The sequence below is a fragment of the Rhipicephalus microplus genome, chromosome 7 (assembly GCF_043290135.1).
Source record: "Rhipicephalus microplus isolate Deutch F79 chromosome 7, USDA_Rmic, whole genome shotgun sequence".
Taxonomy (NCBI): domain Eukaryota; kingdom Metazoa; phylum Arthropoda; class Arachnida; order Ixodida; family Ixodidae; genus Rhipicephalus; species Rhipicephalus microplus.
Window position 1 is genome coordinate 69,185,988 of NC_134706.1, and position 16,589 is coordinate 69,202,576.

Here is a 16,589-nt window from a genome sequence, read left to right on the forward strand (position 1 = left end):
GTGCTCAGATTTGGGTGCACGTTAAATAACCCCGGGTCGTCAAAATTTCTGGAACCCTCCACTACGGCGTCTCTCATAATCATATGGTGGTTTTGGGACGTTAAACCCGACATATTAATCAATCATTAACTGTTCAAGAAACGAAGATAGATAAAAAATCAGTAAGAAAGTTGTCTATCGGTTCGGAAAACGTCCGATTAGACAGTTTTGAACTTTATATCTGTCGATTACTAGTGTTTTTCCACTAATTACAAGTGCTTGCGAAGTACAAAAATAACACGTGATAAACCCGCTTGTGCACCTGTGGGTGCAATGATTTTAGTGCTCCCTAACATTTCGTGTACGAAAAACTATAGCATTTGCCCCATGGTGCTGTCTCGGTAGGGCTGCAACAATGGTGGTGGCTTTACGATGAACACGTTTTGCTATCGGCACAAAAACGAAAAACACTGTGACTGCTTATCGCTGTCATGAACCGGTGCGAGGCAAGCATGTCGTTCGTACGTGGAACGGTAGGCAACACTAGAATTATCGTGCGCACTGACGCTCGAGCAGGTTTGTCCCGTGATATTTTTGTATTTCGCGGGCATTTGTACTTAGCAGAAAAAAACTAATACCTTACAGATATAAACTTCGAAACTCTAATCAGACGTTTTGCAAACCGATCTACAGCTTTATGATTGAAATTTTCATCTATCTTCGTTTCTTGAAAAGTTGTTTGATTAAACATATATAATTAACCAATATTTGAGAAGACAAAAATAGTCTAACTCCAGGCAACGGGGAGTAACATGCAATTGGTCGCACCGTTTTTACATGTTCCGGCATATTTTAAATCTCTGGCTTGAATTACGTGGGTCACCCTGTATATCTGAAAAGTCATTGTCTTCGTAAACATTATATTTTAAAAGAGTGAAGTGGCGCGCTTTTCACTGAGCAAAATCTCCACTCTGGGGAACTCTTAAATAATTAGCATATATGGCATTCGCACAGCCGCACATCACCGCGCATTACTTTTTTTATTCAATGTGTGGCGTGCTCAAACTGCGCACACCACCCAAACATTAAAATTATTGCTACATAGATGCTCATATATCTGTATGAGTGCCTACTATTTATTATCCCGGCTACTATTTTGCTAGCAGTAGTTTCTAGCTCATTGAATCTTACCGCACTACTGGTGACTTTTGTGGAAACCAGTTTCTATTACAAATGACCTAGCTTCAACACATCAATCATTTCCCCCGACTCCTCTGCCAGTTTCTTTGGTTGCTCTCACTCCAATACTGATTTGGGGAGCAATACGAAACACGAGCACGTATGCCATCAGGATACAGATGGTGGCAGGAGCATACCCAAGTGAATTGTTCGCTAAAAGTATATCGAATGTTGATGAGCAAAGCTACGCTCAAACGCCCATGCAGTTTCATACATCTTGAGTACGTTATCATTTCAAGCCTTTTACACACAGAGCATAAATAGCATCTTAGAAAGCTAGCGTATCAACGCTGCTTAGTTTCTCAAGCTCCGAGACAAAATATTGCTGTTCAGTATTAGGGCGATTTGAACTACTGGATTCAACACAAAGGCACATACCTCTGTAGTCAGAGATGAAGAGAACCAAGCACTTTCTTCACTACCTAGTTCAATTTTTACTTGCGTCAGAGATGGACGAATTTGAAAATTTATTCAAATTCCTGAAGTGCCCGACTCAACGTGCAGCGGGCTGCTCTCATGTTGGGACAGTCAGGCCGAACCTGACCACTACATCGTGGGCGTACTTGAAAGTCCACTGTTGATCACGGACATAGGGGCTCCTGATAGCGGATACCCGCTTGTCTTTATTGGATTGGTTTGTGCCAGGCAACGAGGGGCAACACCAGAACATGTGGTGTAGGCTTGCGAATTAGTTGTAATGCCGGCAAGAGCTATTAGGATACATGTCAGGATAGATTAGATTTGTGGGGTTTAACGTCCCAAAACCACCATATGATTATGAGAGACGCCGTAGTGGAGGGCTACGGAAATTTTGACCACCTGGGGTTCTTTAACGTGCACCCAAATCTGAGTACACGGGCCTACAAATAAAGAAATTATTCATAACCACCGGTCTACACTAGCGAAACTACGTAATGGAGTCTCATGCCTCTGCAAATGCTTAAATTGTTCAATTGTAGGCCCGTGTACTCAGATTTGGGTGCACGTTAAAGAACCCCAGGTGGTCAAAATTTCCGGAGCCCTCCACTACGGCGTCTCTCATAATCAAATGGTGGTTTTGGGACGTTAAACCCCACAAATCAATCAATCAATTAAATTGTTCATAAACTTCTATGCCAATTATACGAGTGTATACAGCGGAATTCATTGTATCCGCATGCATTTTGTGTATGTTTTTGAGTTGTTTCATTGATATTGCTTAGTTGTGAATTTTAACGAAAGTGACCTTTAATTCTTAAATTGTTTTATGTAAACTTCTTATGCTATTTATGTTTGAATTTTGTGTTTACAATTTCAGGTTGCTTGAAACCAATGTATTGAATATATATATTGTTTGTCAGTGCTGATGTCTAAGCTTTGCAATGTCACGGACTGCGGAGGGACAAGGGCCTTTGTCAGGCTGTTCGCCTTTAGCCCTTTGCCCCTGCAGTGATCTCTGTATCCGGCTTACTGTAAATAAAAATACTACTACTACTACTACTACTACTACTACAACATTTCCGCCTCCATCGGAAATGCAGCCGCCGCAGCCGGGATTGAACCCGCGACCTGCGGGTCAGCAGCCGAGTACCTTAGCCACTAGACCACCGCGGCGGGGCACATGTCCGGATACATATCAGGTAATAAAGCCGGGCTGAGAGACGAAACTGTCTGCAGTAGCCTGAGATTCAAAGCCTGCGCTCGATTAAACTTCTTGTTAAGGAGGGGAAAGTTTCTCCTCTCGATATAAAAGCGCTGTTTAATTTAGTTATAAGTGGTCAGTTGAGATCTGTTCTCTACAACTGCGGGCCGTCGAGGGAGTTCTCCGTGGTCGCGGAAAGTGAGACTTCTTGTTTCGGAGTGGGCCAGCTCGTTCAGGTTTGTTCGGCCTCCTCTGATGCGTCCCATGTGAGCGAGAAAGCACATAAGAGAGAAGGTGGTGATGTTTTTGCTCTCCAGTATGTGATAGGCTTCTCTACATATGGCGCCAACGCTGAAGGCACGGATGGCTGCCTTGGAAACGCTGAATACATGTTCATGTTTGTAATCCAGAAGCACCAGACAATGGCGGCGTTCGGCCCCACATGACGACGAGCATCGTACTGAAACGGCGTTATTGCTCGAATTCTGTGGTTGATCAATACTGCTGCAAAATAATTTCTGTTGAAATATTGGGCTGCGTCGACGAAGTAGTTTCCACCAGGAAGTTCTGATGGCAGACGTAGCGGCATCACCGCCCTGACCTTCCATCTTTCCGCGTTGCGCTGCAGATGCATATTGCGTGGGGTGGGGATATGGGGGTGGTATCTTTTTGCTCTTTCAGGAGGCCCTGGTAGGTGTCTTCAACTTTGCTGCATGAGGTGCCTATCTTTATGACGAGTCACCTGCTCGCCCTGGGGCCAGAAAGCCTGTCTATCTGCGCCCTTTATTATGCTTCTGCGATATGTTTTACAGTATTGTGAGTGCCCAATTACAAGAGTCGGTCAGTGCGTCTGTAATTTGGTAGTCCGAGTGCGCTCCTGATTTTCCTCGTTATCTTGGCATTAAAAGCTGGTCTCGCTCGGCCCTTTTCCAGGTGTGCATAGCCGCTACATATCTGAAAAGGCACAAAAAACGTGCACAATCCTTATTAGGTTCTCTTCGCTCAGGTTTTGCCTTCTGTTAGCTATCACCTTGATGAGACCAATGACGCTATTGTCTGCTTTGACAATTTCTGAATGGTTAAACAATTTGTGCCCGCTGCTTCGAGGGACATTCCTAAGATTTGAATAGATGATACTTAGTGGATGGGATAGCCACACTTAGTGTAGATATTATTGTCAATTTCAGTGGGGGGTTTCCGAATATGTGGCTTGGGTTCTTTTCTACTGGGACTGTAGACAAGGAGCCCTGATTTGTTTGAGGAACACCGCAGTCTCATACAGGTCTTCGAAAAAGTGCTCTGTAGTATCGACAGTTTCCTAGAGAGCGGCTTCGACTTGTCCGTCACTGGCCCCCACGCACCAAACAGTCATGTCGTCCGCGTAAATTGTGTGACCAATGCCCTGGATCTTGGCTAGGTCACTTGAGAGACCTAGCTTCTCGCGTTTGTGAGGCTCATAAACATTTATAGACATCTTTTTTCCCATATAGCGGACGCTTTATATCGCCAGATACTGATATACTGTGTTGCGACTCCGACAAACCTCCCACGCTCTACGTTATGATCGGCCTGCCTGGCTTGACGCCGCTTTGATTCTTGAGAGATTGCAGCTGGGCCTACCTTGATTTCGTCCGAGTCAGCACTCCCAGAGATGTACCAAGAGCGGCGACAACAGAAAAATCATTCTTCTAGTTATCCGAGGTCGTCGGCACTCTTTGTAAACCGGACACGCCTGACAGACTGACGGATTTAGAAGACTTCTTGGCCGTCGAGGCGGCTTGCTTTGTCGTCAAGGTGCCCTGGGCAAAAGGCCCAGCGTATGAAAACTACCTGCGGATGCCTTTCCCACGTTTTCCGTTGCTATTTCCACAAATTGTGGTCGGCCGGGCGCCGCATATTCATCAATGCAACAGACTACGAAATAAAATTCCACGTAAGACTCAACGTCTTCGTGCTGTGATGTGTCGTGCGCGATGTGCAGTGTTTTCTCCCTCGCCATGCGCTGAACTGAGCGTGCCTCTTCCCCCTTTCATGGCTTGAGAAGGAGGCGCCGTTTCACCTTCCCCTTTTGGGGGCGAAGTTGAAGATGGCAAAATTATTTGAACTGTCCTGACCACCATTGTTTTTTTCTTGCAGGGAGTCTTGGGAAGGCCAGGACATAAAATGCGAGCGCCGAGGCGCTCCCGACTGACTCTCACAAGCTCGCAAAAGCTCCAATCATGCTTACATTGAGAGCTTCTATGATGCTGCTCTCATCATGTAATAACACGCTACCTGTATATAATGTAATTAACAGTTACTGTTAACAGCTAGGAGCTCCTCTCCTCGACATCTTCCCGGTACTCTGGCTGGCTCCGGTCCTCTGGGCAGAACCGAGGTTACATCAAGCGGATGGCAGCGGTGCGATGCAGCTAACAATCAGAGCATATCATCTGGTTGGAAACGACGGGATGTCCCATGCTTGACACGGGCTTCAATGGGATGGTGAGTGCTGGATGTTTTTTGAGTTTTGCCAGGTTTCAGGTTTTGAAGTTTTCTGAAACTGTGTGTAGATATCTGCGCGTTTGGCTTTGTTGTAATGCTCCCATACGTCACAGCTATTCATCAAATTTTAGTTTTTATGTTCTAAACTGGCAGTAATTTTTCCGTGCGTAAAGGCTTCGCTTCTTCGGTACCTAACGTTACGGCGTGTAAAAAAGTCCTCTTTCGTGAAGACCACGGAGTTGGTAAAGAAGCTAGAGAAACCAGACCTCTTTCTACTGTGCGAAAAGCTGGGAATTAGGGTTGGGAGAGATGAGAGAGTCGCCTCTGATTTGGGTTATTTAGGAGTGTGGTGCGGAGGATGTGGATATTGAGGAATATTGGGAGGAAGTTGAAAAACAGAAAAAAAGGCACCGAAAGAAAGCGAAAATGGAGTGAGGAAGACAGGATACTCGAGAATATGCGTTTAGCATTAGGAATTTATCAGGCCTCAAGTAACCCAATTGACGGGATACTATCCTCCGACAAGAAAATAAATATTGTCCTGCCGAAACCACAGCCGCAGCGAGCGGCTCGGAAGTTAAAGAGGAACAAAAGTATAAGGCTAGAAAGCCGGTCGTATGCCACCGTTGCCAAGAGCCTGGTCACATTACGATCGGCTGCCGAAAGCCTAGGAGTGTTCCCTTTTCGGCGGACAGTAGCGATAGTAATCAGGAGCAAATAAAATCCCACATTCAGGAGGTGATTATAGAGAAAGCGTTGTGTAACGCACCGCAAGAGTCAGCCACAACGTCCGATAGTGCAGATCCCTACTCATTGGAAAATGAGGTTACTACAGACGAACGCGTGTGTGCGCGGCAAAAGGTTGAAAATAAAAGTGTGAGTTTGCCGTTAGCCCGCGTTGAGAAAAAGGGACCACTCAGACTGCTCGCCACGGAAACTGTGGTGTCCCAATACATTCCCGAGCATTATCCCTCTCAGAATGACGCGAATATGCTTCCGAAAGGCTTTTGTTTTGGTGGCGAATTGGCGACAGCTATTGTGGAATCCGATGGCCTGTGAGTCTACTCATAAGATTCCGGAAGCAGACAGCGCTAATGAAGTAGACTGTAAAGCAGAAAGCGCTAATGCAGTAGACTATAAAATTCCAGGTGACGATGCGCCTAGCTTATCACGAAAGGAAGATGCGCTTAAGATAGCGCGAGGTGATGAAGCGCTTGGATTAGCGCGAGGTGATGACTCTCAAAGAGAGACATCTGATGGCGAGCCAGCTGGCTTAGAAATATTAAATTGTAACGTTCTTTCGAAAGTGCACACAGCTAGAAATAACGCCGAGGATAAGCCAGTTGAGCCGCCTGGAGTTTTGAGCTGTGTACTTCTGAGCATTATTGCCGAGTCGGTGAGCGTTCCGTGCCACCCCGAAAGAAAAGGGTGCCGGCGAAAACATAGAGGGAACGCGAAGGGTCAGTGTTGCCTCGAGCGGAGGCAGGAACTCCCCAGAAAGCTTGCTAGAAGTAAAAAAGTTGAGGGTAAGGCATGAAGTGAGATTCAGCCTGAAGCGTGTCGCAAAAGCAAAGAAATTCAAACGTCGAAGTGGCCGCCTGGCCTCATCGCCTTTAGCCCTAAGTAGACAGGCGAGCAGAACAACGAGGTGCGTTCTGAGGAAAGACAAAAGCTATCCACCTCCACATTGAAAGGGTAACCGCTTGACCATGAGGCAAACAAGGGACATGCGAGACCATCGGTATGCCTCTGTATAAGAGTTTGGGAGCTGCAGAACAAAGGCCACTGCCTCTCAGTGCTTCGGTGGTTTAGGACAGGCTGGCTGTTTGCCGCTCCGTCACAATCTTGCATCTCGGAAACTGCGGCATAATCGTCCTCCCAGAGCCCGTCTCAAAGGGCTCCCCATAATGTTTCGGACAGTGTAACGATACCAAGGATTTCTCTTGTTCAGTCTTGAATTGTTTTGCTTATAAGGTTTGCATGTCTGCCGATGAGCAAGGAGTATGCCGATTTTCGGAAGTTTTATTTTCCTCCTCATTTTAACAGCACACTTTGCAAGATTTATTAGTTTCCTTACAATTAGCAAAGCCTTACGCCCGAATAGAGGGTTTCGCGCAAGTTGATTTTAACGAAGAAGTAGGCTGAAGGTAAAAGCCTTTGTTCAAACCTTTTGTTTTACAGTGTGGTGTAGGTTTTTGTTTCTGTTTTATTTTATGCTGTTTTTTTATTTTAATGGAGAATTAGGATAAATGTAAGAGCCTCTGTATAAACCTTGTGTAGTTTGCAGCATACTTGTTGGTATGCGCATCAGTGTAGTGCAGGATTTTCGCTTTTCTGTTAGTTTTATGATATATGCGCGAGTTTGATTTTACGTTTCTCTCATGAAGTGAGAGGTGTAAATAATTAACTACCTCTTTCGTTTTGTTTCGCCCGTAGCACCTGCGTGCCTCAAAGGCTGTGAATCTCTCTGGGAAATGATACAAAACGTTAGGCTGTTAATTTGCTTCGTACGTATTATAATCTGAGCTTGTCATAGCTTCGTTATCTGATTCTTAGTTTTTACAACTAAGCGCACCACTTCTAAATTTCTAGGGAGCTTTATCATAACTGTAACCTGGTATTTCTCGAGGTCATTTGAATGCTCTCTTCTTGCGTGGTTTTTTTCTGGCGATTGCTAGCCGTGGCTCCGGTCCAGAGATTGGTACAGCCTGCCTCAACGTCTATGAGAGAGCGGATCTACGGTCTCTGCGGAGTGCTTTTGTGCTGCAACCTCTTCGAGACCTCCTGTGGCGGTGGACGGGCTGTTATGATCGGCCTGCCTGGCTGGACGCTGCTTGACGCATGAGATATTGCGGCTGGGCCTACCCTGATTCCTTCCGAGTCATCGCTCCCAGAGATGCACCAAAAGCGGCGACAACAGAGAAATAATTCTTCTAGTTATCCCAGGTCGTCGGCGCCCCTCGTAATCCTTTTGGACACGCCTGACCGACTGACGGATTAGGAAGAGTTGTTGGACGTCGAGACGGCTTGCTTTGTGGTCAAGGTGCCCCTGGCAAAGGGTCCAGCGTCTGACAATCATTTGCGGATGCGTTTCCCACGTTTTTCGTGGTGTTTTCACAATTTGTGGTCTGCCGGGCGCTGCATACCCCTCACTGCAACAGACTACGAAATTGACTTCCACGTAAGACTCAACGTTTTCGCGCCGTGCTGTGTCGTGCACGGTGTGCAGTGTTTTCTCCCTCGCCATGGGCTGAACTGAGCGTGCCTCTTCCACCTTTCGTAGGCTGAGAAGGAGGTGCCATTTCACCTTCTCCTTTTGGGGGCGGCGATCAAAATGGCAAAATTTATTCGACTGTCCTGGCCCCCATTATTTTTTTTCCTGCAGAGAATCCTGGGAAGGCCAGGACATAAAACGTGAGCGCCGAGGCGCTCCCGACAGGCTCTCACAAGCTCGCAGAAGCTCCCATCATGCTTCCGTTGAGAGCTTCCATGATGCTGCTTTCATCATAAAATAAAACGCTACCTGTATATATTGCAATCAAAAGTTACTGTCAACAGCTCCGGGCTCCTCTCCTTGACGTTTCCGCGGTACTCTGGGTGGCTCCGGTCCTCTGGGCAGAACCCCGGTTACATTATCTACTACTTCTAATAGAACGAACTGTTATTTTAGTGAGGCACAATGCTTTGAGCACCTGCAGTGCTGCTGAAAAACCCGGCACCCAAGATGCTGGTGCATATTGTGGTGCTCCTGTATAATATGGAGCTTACAATCTGGCGGCTGCTTTTTTTCTTTTCATGTACTGGCTTTTTGTGTGATCGCGCGCACACGCGTGGACAAGTAGCGGCCTCCCATGGCGATATCTGTAACGAGTGAGTGCACTATGTTCAAATCCGCCAATGGCTGAAAGATGGGCTTGCTTTTAAAGACGATAGTCTTTTTTTGGGGGACCTTTCACGCAAAAAATTGGTCTGTCTCTCTCTCTCTCTCTGTGTGTGTGTGTGTGTGTGTGTACATTTGTCTCTTTGTCCACTCCTAACGACACCGGGTACTTGAAATGGCCGACCCCATCCACAGCGCCCACCAATGTCGCTCAAGATTTAGCGTTCATACTTGTGCAATTGTCAAATAAAAAGCAATTATTGCGCATTTCTGGGGCATTATAACAACTAGTATATATCCTGAATGTTCGTATTTTACGACAAAAGGCTTACATAAGTAATTTCAAGGACCGTGGCGGTTATCACGCTGCGCTGACCACGCAACGCTTGCATGAAAATGCGAGCATTTCCAACGCTTTGCTAAGACGACACAGTGGCGGCACCTACCCGTCGCCTTGCGTTCTAGAACTTATTACCTCTGAGACGGGCGCGCACACCAATCTCAGAGCCACACGCTTTGTTTACCAAGAAAACTGCCAGATGGCACTCATGTCTCACGTGTGACGTGACTTTACGCACTCGTTCGCCTCCATTGTAACGCAGTGCCTCCAGAATACCATTAATCAATTTTCTTATGCAGAACATCAAATAAATGTTTTGTTCACTCTTTCCACACACAAGGCTCTCGTCTTTTGACGACATTTGCAGCTTAACATGCAAATATGGGGCCAATTTTTTTGTATATATGCCGTGATTTGTCGAGAGAAGAGAAAGCGATTTTCAGCTGACTTTGATAATATATTTCGAATTCTAGGTCGCGTGCAGCGCTATATTATTTGGCTCGCGGGTTGGCAGCCTGTACTACCAATCGGCAGCGTTTTCTGACCATGTTCAAAAAGTGCTGCAGGGCACCTTTATTCCCACTGAAGCACCTTCTCTGGAGATATTCGGACGGTGAGTAATGTATTATCATGTATTCCGTCTTTTTCTTGAAAGTAATATGTCTCGAATTTCGACTAAACGCAGGCGTGTGCTTTTGTCTCCAAGAGCAACAGTACCCTCTTCTTAGAGTGGGATACCCAGGGATATTTCTTTGTCATATCAGTCGTATATTTACGTTACCACCCATGTATGAGGGACCGAATTTCAAACAGCAGGCGCACTTTTGTGGCGAGGCGCTGTTCCAATTTCTCTGAAGTTTTCCAAACTCTAGTCGCCAATCACCAGAACGTGCATGAGCTACACGTAAATTTGAACAGAGGGTTCTTATCTACAGCTGGTGGGATCGCTACCTTCCAACATCCCAGCATTGTACGCACACCACTACTCTTCCGTACATGTCTCATAAAATAGGGCTCCGAATATTTTAGCTTGAAAGCCAAAGCAATGGCAGTATCAGATCAACTCGGAAGCTGCTTACGGGCCACGCCTATGGCCAGAGGTCAACGGACGTCCGAAGCTGGGCAGGAAGGTGGCGAAAGTAAGCAGGAAAGTTGCGTTGCTCTTCACTTTGCTTCTGCAAGGTAGTCTGTGACGTCACTGTGGCGCGCCCCTCACTGTGAACGCGAAACCGAAGCGCAATCTCGTGGTGATGGCAGTGGTGGTTTACGGTATGGGCGATTTCCATGCAGTATATACCCGCAGTGCGGTGGTCGCAGGAAGCGGCAGTTTTCCTAAAAACGTATTGGCTCACACGTGGACGGCATGGCGTCGGCGATGCAGCGACGTAGCCGACACCGTTGCCTCGCCAGCGGTGGTGCTGTTAGGTATTGACATGGGTGCGGGGAAGGGAGTGGCATGAGACCGAACCACGCTCGACGCGTAATTATCATGTTGTGATAACCAGCTCCTATTTTATTCTTATACCACAATATACTCTATAGGTGAATAACATTTCTTGCCTGACCAAACGCCTGCAAAGGCTCTTTTAAAAAACAAATGAGTTTCGAGTGCTCCCGTGGCTCTTTATTGAAATACTCGAGTGTTACACAGAAGGCTTGGGTTCAAGCCCTATTGGCTCACGAGTACATCTTCGTCATTTCACTTTTTTCACATATATTGAAACGAAGATGCGTGAGCCTACGGGGTGCGGAAGAATAAGAAGAGTAGTGGAGCGGCGCCTGGACTGTGTGGTTGGGTAGAAGCGTTCTAGGCCTGTCTATGAAGTACGCTGCTCTTTCACAACGCCTTTTCACCTCATCTTTAAATAAACACAGTCACTCGTAACAATATATTGGTTAGGGTAACAGCGATGAGGCAATACGCACGAAGAGGTACCAAAAATCTGCGCTCTATAATATATAAGTAATGAATGCTGCTAGTAAAATTCTTTTACACATTCAACATTTCGCACTTGTTTCTGATTGAATAATATGTGTGGTTGAAAGTTTAAAGATCACCATGTGATTATGAGAGACGCCGCAGTGAATGGCTCGGAAATTCTGACCACCTGGGGTTGCGTAACGTGCACCCAAATCTGAGCACACGGGCCTCAAGCATTTTATCATGAATCGAAAATGCAGCCGCTGAAGCCGGGATTCTATCCCGTGACCAGCGGATCAACAGCCTTTGTTCCTTGTCTAGTATTTTATGAAGCACGTTGCAGGGCCTCCCCGGCAGGATCTCGCTTGCTTCAGGGGATCATTTGCAACCCTAAAATACGACCACAAATCCTGAAGTGCAGTAAGATCGTACAGCCGCAATTGAACAGTATGATTAAAAACAATTCTGATAGCCCCGACTGGACGCTTGAATATCGCTACGTGCTATGTATGATGTTTAGCGCGAGAGTTATGCTCAATTGCGTTATCCTACCGTCAATCACTTCGCTTTCAATCAAAGCGGCATTCCACAAATGACCCCTGTAGAAGACGCAGGCAAGCTTTTTAATGATTGATAATGTACGTCAATGCCATAAAAAGTGTATCAGTCGTATCAACTTGAAAGCTTGCACAGTAGAAGTATTGAGAATCATTTTACTAGCGTTACTGATGCCCATCGAGGAGAATTGGTGTGAAGCACTACTAAAAACGCCATTTTACTTGAGATGTAATACCTTTTATTCACACGCACAAAAAAGAAAGAACTTTTAAGTGAAGGGTGGCTGGATCTATATACCGGAATACGGTAGAGTAAGGCCTCTACAGTGGTTATCTCCTCCATCGCTCAGTGATGCTTGATTGTGAATTTGTGGATGGCTGATTCACATCCTTCATAGGTTAATGGCAATGTAGCATGAGAGATGCATAATAGTAAGGCGACGATTGGGGCTAGTTGGTGGTTCATGTCGATGTCTTGATTATGCGTCGTTTTAACAACAATACCAATGAAGAAGACACAGAGGCCAACTGGTTTCTTGTCAAGGTATGTTCCTCTCTGCGCCTTTTTCGGGGGTATTTTTGAATCGGTGTGTGACCAAGACATCAAAGTCGGCTGGCTGTGATATAGTATGCGGAGCTCGAAATAATTTTTAGTCGCGTCTACACCAACACTAACTAACACTAACAGACACTTAAAGAAGTGTTTTAGAGAAGAAAAGCGACGGCAAGCACACAACCACAGTGACTACCCACATGCAGGCCACAGGCTTGTGATGCCAACCTGCCATTTACATTTGTCGGGACAGGCATGCCGGGAACAGAGTGCGTTGACAGTCGTTACCCATATGTCAGCGTCATCCTGGAAGCCTCGGAACTGCGGAACTTCCGAAAGAGCTGTGTAAGGTGTGTAGGCCGGCTGGACCCCGGAGCTCAACGCTGCGAAGTGGTCTAGCTGTTCGGACAACAGTTGCGTGAGCGCACGCAAGAACTCTGCGCAGCTCTCGGGTGCGGTGCCTGATGAGCGAAAAGCCACGTCCACGCTGTATTTGGTAGTTGTAGCACTCAAAGAAGGGAGGCCCATGGCCAAGGAAGCGTGAACGGCCTCCCTTGACGGCTCACATGACGGTAGAGTGGATCTTGAGCGATCCACGCCTTGGATAGCGCAAACCGCGTTCCCAGAAAGCAGCTCGTGCGCATGTAGGTGCTGTAACCCGGCAACATCCCACCACGGCCAGCCCTGTCGATACCCACAGCCTGAAAGGCATAATTAATTTTCGCTACAATAAAAGATGTAACCCGGCTGGACGTACAGCCATCAGATAACACCGGTAATCACGTGACATGTTACGTCACGCATCTCTTTATATAGCACGTTACCTAAACACGTGAAAAACACGTTACCTAAAGCTAGCAGCCGGGGATCGCCAAAGATTTTCGGCAATGGCACCGTTCTAAGGAAGCAGACAGACAGCAACCGATTCTGGTCCAGCTTGTTGTTGTTGTTGTTGTTGTTTCCCTGTGCGAATGGCTCGTACCCAAAGGAGGGGATTGGCCGATTATAAGGTGAATTTGCCCTATACTTTCAGCATTGCGTCTTTCCTATAAAACTTTTGTAACTTAATTTTGATTTGAAATGCCGATATTAAGTTTACAGAAAAAAATGAAGAAATATAGTGAGACCTAATTTAGCAAGAAAATCGCTTAGTCGCAGTGATGTATTCTTGAACGGCGAATAAAACATCCCTGTGGTTGAAACCCAGTGCAGAGGCTCCAAATGAAAAAAAATCAGGCTGTGATAATTGCAAGCCCAGTCTTCGAAGAGGTGGTGCTAGTATGCTTTGCCTGAATAAATCGAAACGGCGACAATGTAATAAAAAATGACTGATCGTTTCCTCTTGATTACAGTAAATGCACATAGGGGAATTCGATATACCTGATCTATGCCTGTAAAAATTGAGGGAGGTAACGCGGCAACGAAATTTAATGATGACAACTTCCATCATCCTTGAATTAGACAGTTTACTGCGCCAGAGAAATAACCAGTGTTTGTACTCTGGAGAAGTCGTCACTGCAGGGTCTGATAAATTTTGCCTGATTTTAAGTGTGCGAAATCGCGCCACCTTAATGTATATTGTATGAGGGAAAATAGGAATAATTGGTGTCGAAAGCGATGCCTTCGCAAGAGAATCAGCTATTTTGTTTAACAACAAACCTTTGTGCCGTGGTGTCCAGATTAAGTGAATACTTCGGAGATGGCAGGGAACCAATGATTTGAAAATTTCAGTATGGGTGAGCGACCAGATGCGGACAGAGAAGAGCACACTGATAATGAATCAGTTATGACTGCTACGACTGGAATGGAAATATTTACCTTTCGCCGAGATAACATTATTGCCATGGTCCAGCTTGCTAGCTTGCTTGCTTGATTCTTACTTTTGTGGCTCTCACCCACTAAGGCGGATTGGCCAAGAAGCCAGTGGTTAATGCAAGTCAATACCTTTAGGTTACCCAGGCTAATAGGATTACTTTGTTTTGACAGGGAAAAGAATTTGGAACAATGTGAGAAAAGAAGGAAAGAAGAGAAATAATAGAATTCGTTGAATATCTCAGATGTAATCGTTAAATAAAAATTTTCTGAAGGTTAAACATTAGAGTGTAACAGCTAAATAGTAAATGTTAGATTGGCTAATAAAAATTGAGAGCCTATCAATGGCTCAGAAAGGTAATCTTCTTGTGTTACATAGGAATTCGCAGAGAGCCCCACAGATGTTCTTGTCGCTGCGTCCTAATGAAGCGGCCCCAAAAGACAAAATATTAGGAGTAGTAGGAGATATTGCTAATTTTTAAAATCAAAATCGGAAACAATTTTTTCTTTGATTTTTGAAACGGTGACTTGTAAAAAATAATGGTCGATATGTTCGGGTTCATTAAAGTTTGAAAAGAGAGGTGGCCCCAGACCAGACCTATTTAAGTAGAAATTAGGAGGTGGTACATGGCAACGTAATAATGTTACAGAGACTTCCAATTTACGCGCAGGACACTATTTATTATTCCACGCGAAGTGAAGGTGCGAGAAATCTGTATTCAGTATCGTAATTTTTGATAAGTCATTAAAAAGGGAAGTTATCTGAACCTCGCTGCTGGTACACAAATTGAAAGAGGCATGATTGGCACAATCGGAAGATCAAGGGATGCTCGCACGAGTATTTCAGCTATCTCATTTATGAATATACTACGATGGCCTGGCACCCATATGATTCGCACTAAACGAATGTTTGCTGGTATAATGATTTACAAGTTTCTAGTACTGCTCACGCCAACGAAGATAAATATGGACAAAAGAAATAAGAGTCGGGCCACACTGTATTATGAGGTACAGTGTGGCCAATCCCCCATATGGGTATGAGTCAAGATCTCTTAGGAGACAAGACAAGACAAGACAAGAGTCAGTCACTATCACAGCTGTCGAATAAGTCGCAGACAGTTTACGAAGAGCTAGTGTAACGGCCGTTAATTCCGCTTCAAATATTGGTGTATAATAAGGGAGGCGTAATGAAAATGACTAAAATAATGAGAAAGAAAAAATACCCACACCTGCCTTCTTGCCAATCATAGATGCATCCATTGAAATTGCTGTATTAGTACCTAATTGTTGTATTATCTGTCTTCGTTGTCCTCGTCTTCCCAGTGTAGCCTAGCAGGCGCCTGCGCGCCAGCGGTGCTGCCATCCTTACAGTAGCGATGTCCAGGTCAATCATTCTGGTGAGCAAAAGCGCTGTACGTCATCTTACCGCTTGTGGCATTGCTAATACTGATGTTGCTTGTGGTATCGCTACGTTACGCAACTGTAGAAAACTATTCATACAAAACAAATGCGACTGTTCAACATATGCCGATGCGCACATTGTAAAGTCTTAAATTGTAAATATTTGTAAATATCTTAAAGTCATTTCGTAACGTTTTGCTCGATGAAAAATTAAGAGGAGTCATTTTCGCTCTCCATGCTTCTCATATCATATTGGCTGCTAATGTACATGAGATCTGCGATTTCTCTTTATTTTTTAACCGTAGAAAGCTATCGTGTTTGTGTATTGGCGGGTGCATTCTTTTTATTTATTATAAGTTTTCTTCCATTGACGGATGCGTAGTGACTATCAGGACGACCCGGTCCACGCGACTGGTCCATGTCTTTCAAGTGCACGTGACTGCTCCATAACTTATCTTTGTAATTGTTTTATTTTATTTCTTTTCTGCGTGCGTTCTTTTCTGCAAAGGCTCGGACGGGACTTCGTTTTTTAGCTATGGAGATCAGCGAGACTCAAAATTCTGTAGTGCGCACCGGAGTTAGCCCTGCTTTACTGTTATGCTGCTTCAAATGCAAAAGGCTAAACGCGACACTTCGCGCATTCGTGGCCTGCAGACAGCTCGCCACTTGGTGTTCCCGAATGACGAAGCGAAAGACCGCGCCCTCCGACTTTGTGAAACTGTTAGTGCGTGGGAGTGTGTGTTCAGTGAGATAGTTTTTGTTAGCGTGCGTGTATGTGTGTCAGGTTGGAACAGACTTACAC